We start from the raw sequence: 6,294 nt of genomic DNA, 5'->3' as shown, positions 1-6,294 counted from the left end.
ATCAGGAGGAGTGGCTTCCTCAAATGATACCTCGGCTTGAATGTCGATTTCCTGATGTGCCCCTACTTCGGGAGGAACAACTATTTTGGGCACTTGTGCCGTTCCATTCACCTCTGCTTGCGCATCTCCTTGTGTTGCCTCTCCTTCCACATGTACTTGGGCTTGTACTTGCACATGTGGTTGCTGTTGCGGCTGTGGTTGTTGAACACTCGTCAGATGAGTTACAACAACCTGTGTTGATTGAGGGATGCTGCTACTTTCTTGCGATGAGCCAACATCACTGGTCAATGGTGATTGAACAACTATACTGGCTGCCTCTAAAGCACTCAAGGGCTTGGACTTAAGTTGGCGTGGTGGTGGTGGCACTGAGCCCAATGGAGCGGAGGTGCTGCTCCCAGCTTGGTCCCCAGCAGACCCCGCTGCTGCTGCAGTCGTACTTTTTTTTCCCCAAAAAATGTGGCGGGTGGCACACCAGTCTCCTTGGTAAGTAGCGCCACTTGCTTCTTCTGCTCCTTACTGGCAACTTTCTTGCTAGAGGAGCTACGGGGAAATTTTTTTGGGGCCATCTTCTTCATATGTCAGAACTACAGGCCGCAGTTGCACGAGTTGCAGAGTTGTCTTGTCTGTGGCCACACGTGACGTCGCGTGACGTTATGCTGCACACACCGCTGCAGGACTTCTTCCTGGCACTGGTGGTTCTCTTATGCACCGAAAAGCAATGGAAGACAGAGGAACATCAGTTATACACCCCACAAAGTCGAAAAACACACAGAAATCAGCACAATCCCATGCCATCCATGCCCTCAAGACACCCCACAGAAAGACTAGGCCCATGCACCACTCACTACCCCTGGGCATAATGGATGAAAGCTAGGCAAAATGGGTGCAGGCCTGAGAACACTGCCTGCCTTCAAAATGGCCCCTTGCCCCCCAGCACATGGCCAGGCCCTGCCTGTACCAGCAGTCAAAATGGCCCCCACTGACATGTACAGGCCCCATCAACACCCCAAAAAATCGAAAAACACACAAAAATCACCACAATCCAATGCCATCCATGCCCTCCATGATGTTTACAATAAAGAGACCCCACCAAAAGACTCAGTCCATGCACCACTGGGTGCCCCTGGGCAAAAGGTCCCAACAGCAGCCAAAAAAAAAAAAATACACAAAATTCAGCACAATCCCATGCCATCCACGCCCTAAATCATATTTAAATTCAACAAAACAGTTGTATCTTGCACCCATAACTAACCCTGGACCTACTGGATACTGTGGCTACCCACAATATATTTTATTTAATGTTCTGAAAAAGTTCCAAAATTGTAGTTGCAGCAACTGTAATGCCCCAAACAAACTTACTTGTGAAATTTGATTTCTAATCCAAAAGTGATTCAAAGAAAGTCAAAAAGGCCTCAAATCCAAATATCCAGCAGCATCCACAAAAAGTAATCCTTCCAGGTCAAGATCCAAATGAAAGTGACCAGCACATGAAGAAAGCACTGGGAGGAGCCTGCTGGACAGGAACAGGAAGTTGGAGACTGTGGGGCACTTCCTTCCTCCCACCCCCCCCCTCCAATATGGGCTCCTTGCAACAAAAAAAAAGTGCAGGCAAATGTCAACCTGAGGAGTTATTCTGATAAATATCATCATTTTCAGAAGGTTTATGCTGCTTGCTGGTGGATTTCTTGTGCAGAATTGCAAATTTTGCAATTTCGCGAGTGCGAGATTGTTGCTGCCCGCCGCATCTACGTGTTCGCAATTGCGAACTCTCGCGATGCGTGCTGTGCAAGGTGGCAAGCCGCGATGACGTAATCGTGGTCTCCAAACTCCCGCGGGATCCCGCAGCAAGATCCAAAATGGCGCAGCACACGCAAAATATGGAGAAAAACAACTCTGCAAACGCTGAATGATGGTAAGTGAATGCCGCACGCCGCAATATTGTATCACCAAGCAAAAAAATCCGCTGCGTGCAAATTTTTGGCAAATTCGCGAGAGTTCGTGGATTGCAAATTTGCCGAAAATACCCAAAAATTCCACGAGCAGAACGGATTTTACGCCCATGCTTAATGAGTTTCTGTTATGACTACTATCTGGGTTGATACCTTCTCAACTCTTCCCGGACTAGTCTACGTTTAGTTGTATTATTTAAACCTGCCAATTCCAAACTATACATTTAAACTTATTCAATTTTTGGTATTTTAGCGGTGCCCCCTCTGCTTCTACTGTCACATAAATATATCCATTCTTATTGCATATCCATGAACAAAAGTATGTAGCGCCCACTAATTATCTTAAGCCTTTTGTGCCCTAGTGATGATTTTTCATTTTTCTGCCTTCTTTTCTTCCACCCTCCCCACCCACCCCACCTACCCCATACCCAATAAGAACACCATCCCCCCTTTGTGTCCCATGAGAGTGGATACCCCCTTTTATCCAGCTGCTGTTGGCAAAGCAGCTCTTAGCGAGCTTCAGCCATGAGCCATGAGCCTCGCCCCGCCCCCGCCCCCTCACAAAAATATATCAGCAATTCCTTAAAGTTTATTCAAAAAAATTAATACTTAAATTGAACCACAGTTACTACCCTTCTGGCCATTCTACTTGTTCAATACAAAGAAAAGGAAAGAGAAGAAAAGAAACAAAAATGTGATAAGTAGGGAGAGAGAGGGAGCAATACATCAGCAATATATCAGATACAGAAGTATCAACTTTGCTTAGCCCTTACATATACCACCTGCATTAATGCTACAGGCTTCTTCTACAATCTTGATATAAAATACCCTGTTTATGCTTAGCCATAAATATAGTCTGCTATTCAGCTCAAATACACAGAAAAAGTCATGCAGAATATCTAAAATATCAAACAAAAATCTTATGCTTATAGTCAATTTTTACTTTAGCTCTGTATGCCCATCCTTAAAGATTTTCAAGCGTGCGGGTTCTTGTAAGAATACCTGGGCGCCAAGCGCTTTTATTGGATCAATATATTGACGTAACCTCCAGCGCCTATCCATGGTCGCCTTGCTTGAGTCTGATCTAACAAAAAAAACTAACGTCCACAGCCTTGACTGGTGAATTTGGTCGAGCCCTGAATGCAACTGCCTGTCTCAGTAAAAAGTTTCCAAAATAGATCATTATCGGTCGTGGATATTGCCCGCCATTGTTCTTTTGAGATATTAGCAATCTGTGAACCCTCTGCAACTGAGAGTCCCAATCCCAATCGGAAAGATCAGGGAAGGCCTTTTGAAACAGTTGCACCGTGTAAGCCCTCGGGTCCACCTCCTCCGAGCCTTCAGGGATACCAAAAAGTCTTAGGTTTTGCCGATGTTGTCTATTTTCAATGTCCTCCAGTTTAGTCTGTATCAATTAAGGGTGGGCGTAAAATCCGTTTCGCGGGCGAATTTGCGGATTTTCTGCGATTTCGCGATCCGCGAATCTCGTGAAATCACGGTAACATCTGCGAATCAGCGGGGACGAATTTTCAGCCAAGCAAGGGTTACAGCAGCAGGTGCAAAAGTTGAACCTAATTTCTTTGTAACCTTTTACAAAAGGGTTACAAACAAATTAACTTCAAATAGGACACCTGCTGCTAATTGCTTCCTGGCGCCTCGTTGCCTACTTGCAACTATTCTCTGGCCCTGCTCTGACCCTTGAAGCAGGATCAGAGAATAGTTACAAGTAGGCAACGAGGCACCTGTCCAAGGAATTACACCTCATCAGGAAGCACTTACAGATATAAAAAACAGGAAGAAGGGAGAGGATGGCAAATACACCCATTTTGAGTTGTCAGGAGGGGTTAAACTAAAAGAGACCTTTACAGCACAATTTTCATATGCATTTTGCTAAAAATAAAAAGCTGTATGTTCTGTAGGGGCAACTCAGGAATCTGGCCCTTCAGAGATCCGGCCTCTCTTTCTTTCTCTCTCTCCCTCTCTCTTTCCCTCTCTTTCTCTCTCTTTCTATCTATCTATCTATCTATCTATCTATCTCTCTCTCCCTCTCCCATAAAAGACTGCATGGGTAACTTCGCTATGCAAGCGGCTTGCGAAGACGCAAAAAGCCCCGCGAACATGCAAAACCCCGCGCAAACACTGCAACAAACCCAGCGAAAGCGCAAAAAAACAAAAATCCGCAAATTCGCACAAATTTGCGAATTTTGCTGATCGCGAATTTGCAAATCCGCAAATTCGTGGATTCCGAATTCGCAAAATCCGCCCATGCTTAGTATCAATGTAATTTGATCATCACATTTCTTTGCAAATTCATCTGCGTGAATGGATTGTTTCTCGGTCTCGTGACCCTCTGTTGTAACTCTGTAATATCTTGAGTTAAACCTCCCAGCTTGCTTGCCATCTCCTGCAAAGACTGTTGCACTCTGCTATTATTTTCTAGAACTTGAGTGTAGTGATGTTGAGCTTCCTGCCTTTGCTCCTTCAATAGTTCAAGTATTAAACTTAGCGATGGTGTGGCGTCATCTTTGTTGGTTGTCGTCGTTGCTGTTGTTATTACTGCACTCCCAGGTACCGTCTCTTCGCTTACTTCTTTGGTTGTATCTCGATTTCCCTGAGTAGCTTGAGTGGCCTGAGTGATTTCTATACTGCTTTCTACCACCTCTAGACCCCCCCATCATAGGGCTACCAATAATACTGTTATATTATACTCTATTCCTTTGGTATGCAAGGGGTTCCTCTTTATTTTTCTAATTCAGTTAAAACGCCACAAAAGGACACCATACCAGTTTAGAAAATTAAATGATCTTTATCTAAACTAAACAAGACCAAAAAAACAAAAATCCAACATGCCTTGATCAAGAGCTTCATGCATTGCCTCCAATGGGTGTGGAGCTAATGTGTTCATGTGTGGTCCAAAGAACTCCATGTGGAATCCATTGGGGCTGGGGGCCCACCCTGGGCGCATAGCGGCCAGCACTGCACTGAGCTCATCTGTTGTGATGGGGGCATCAAGTTGTTCCTGCACCTGAGCTGTGAGATTTCAGGGGGTAATAGCTCTTAAGAATTTCGCTATTAAGACCTCCGATAACTTATCAAAGCGCGCGTAGAGTGAGGAGAAAAAATGTGCAAACTCTCCAACTACTGCCCCGGGGGACGAGCGCAGGATACCATCTGTGTCTCTCAGGACTGGAACGCCCACAGGGGACCTCACTGCCTGGCATAGCCTATGGAGCATTTTGCTTGATTTGTCCCCCCACTGGTAAATCCGGTGTTGCAAAACCATCCAGATTTCCTTGGCCTCACCCATAACGTGTTATTGTATGTGTTGCTGCGTCTGAATCATATTACCTTGAAGGGGTGGGCTGGGATCAAGAACAAACTGCGCTTCTAAGACTCTCTGGCGAGTTGCCATTTCAACCTATTGCAAGGAGCGTTTACATTTTTCATTAAAACAAAAACTGATATCAATCCCGCAGATGGTGGGTTTTAAAAGCTTCCCACGGAATACCCTTGAATGGGGCCGAGGCCACGTTGGATTAAAGACAGTCCGAGTGATGGAAATTTTAGCTTCTTGAAAGACAAAGACTCTTTCTTTTTAAACATATTTTTATTGATAATAACAAACAGCATTGAATATGTCACCCCCCAATCAAAACATACTTTGCAAATAGTAGACGTCATCAAGCTTTTGGTGTATAGCCGTTCCATCTAATGCAGGTTATCTGACATGTATAACAGTTACAATGCATAACACATCATGCAGCTCGTCATCTTTGGGTTTACCACTGGGGTGCTTGCCAATGCAATGCGTTATCCAGCCATTGCGTAACGTGTTTAAGAGGACCTAACTTCATTTGAGAAGGGTATTTCTGAGGGGGTGCCTTCAGCATATGTCTCAACTAATTTAACTTTCAAAAGAACTAATGCATGGCGGCCTCAATAAACTGCTGATCTATAAATGGTCATGGTGGAGCCGGTGGGTAGAGTGAGTGGGATCTGGGGCCTCATCTGAAAACATGTGTGTCATAAGCCATCCCCAGTATAATCATGTTTGTGTGGGAGCCTGGGGGGATAGATGTCTCACGTACTTCTTTACATTTGGGTTAAAAAGGTGTGGTACATCGACCAGGGAAACTGATTCCGGAACCCAGGACCTCACGGTTCGATCCCCGGCACCCGCGGCAGATTAGCCCAGCACCATGTGACTGGGCAATACCTTGCTTAATCTTCCCGACGGTCCCCAGCGCCTTGACATCTTCGGGTAATTGTTCACACTTTACAAATACCGGACATTTACATTTATTTACATTTGTAAAGTGTATTGGAATCTACTATTAGCGTCCTT

The sequence above is a fragment of the Lissotriton vulgaris genome, chromosome 2_2 (genome assembly GCF_964263255.1).
Source record: "Lissotriton vulgaris chromosome 2_2, aLisVul1.2, whole genome shotgun sequence".
Lineage (NCBI taxonomy): Eukaryota > Metazoa > Chordata > Amphibia > Caudata > Salamandridae > Lissotriton > Lissotriton vulgaris.
The sequence above is the reverse complement of the archived record's forward strand: the minus strand, read 5'-3'. Positions refer to the sequence as shown.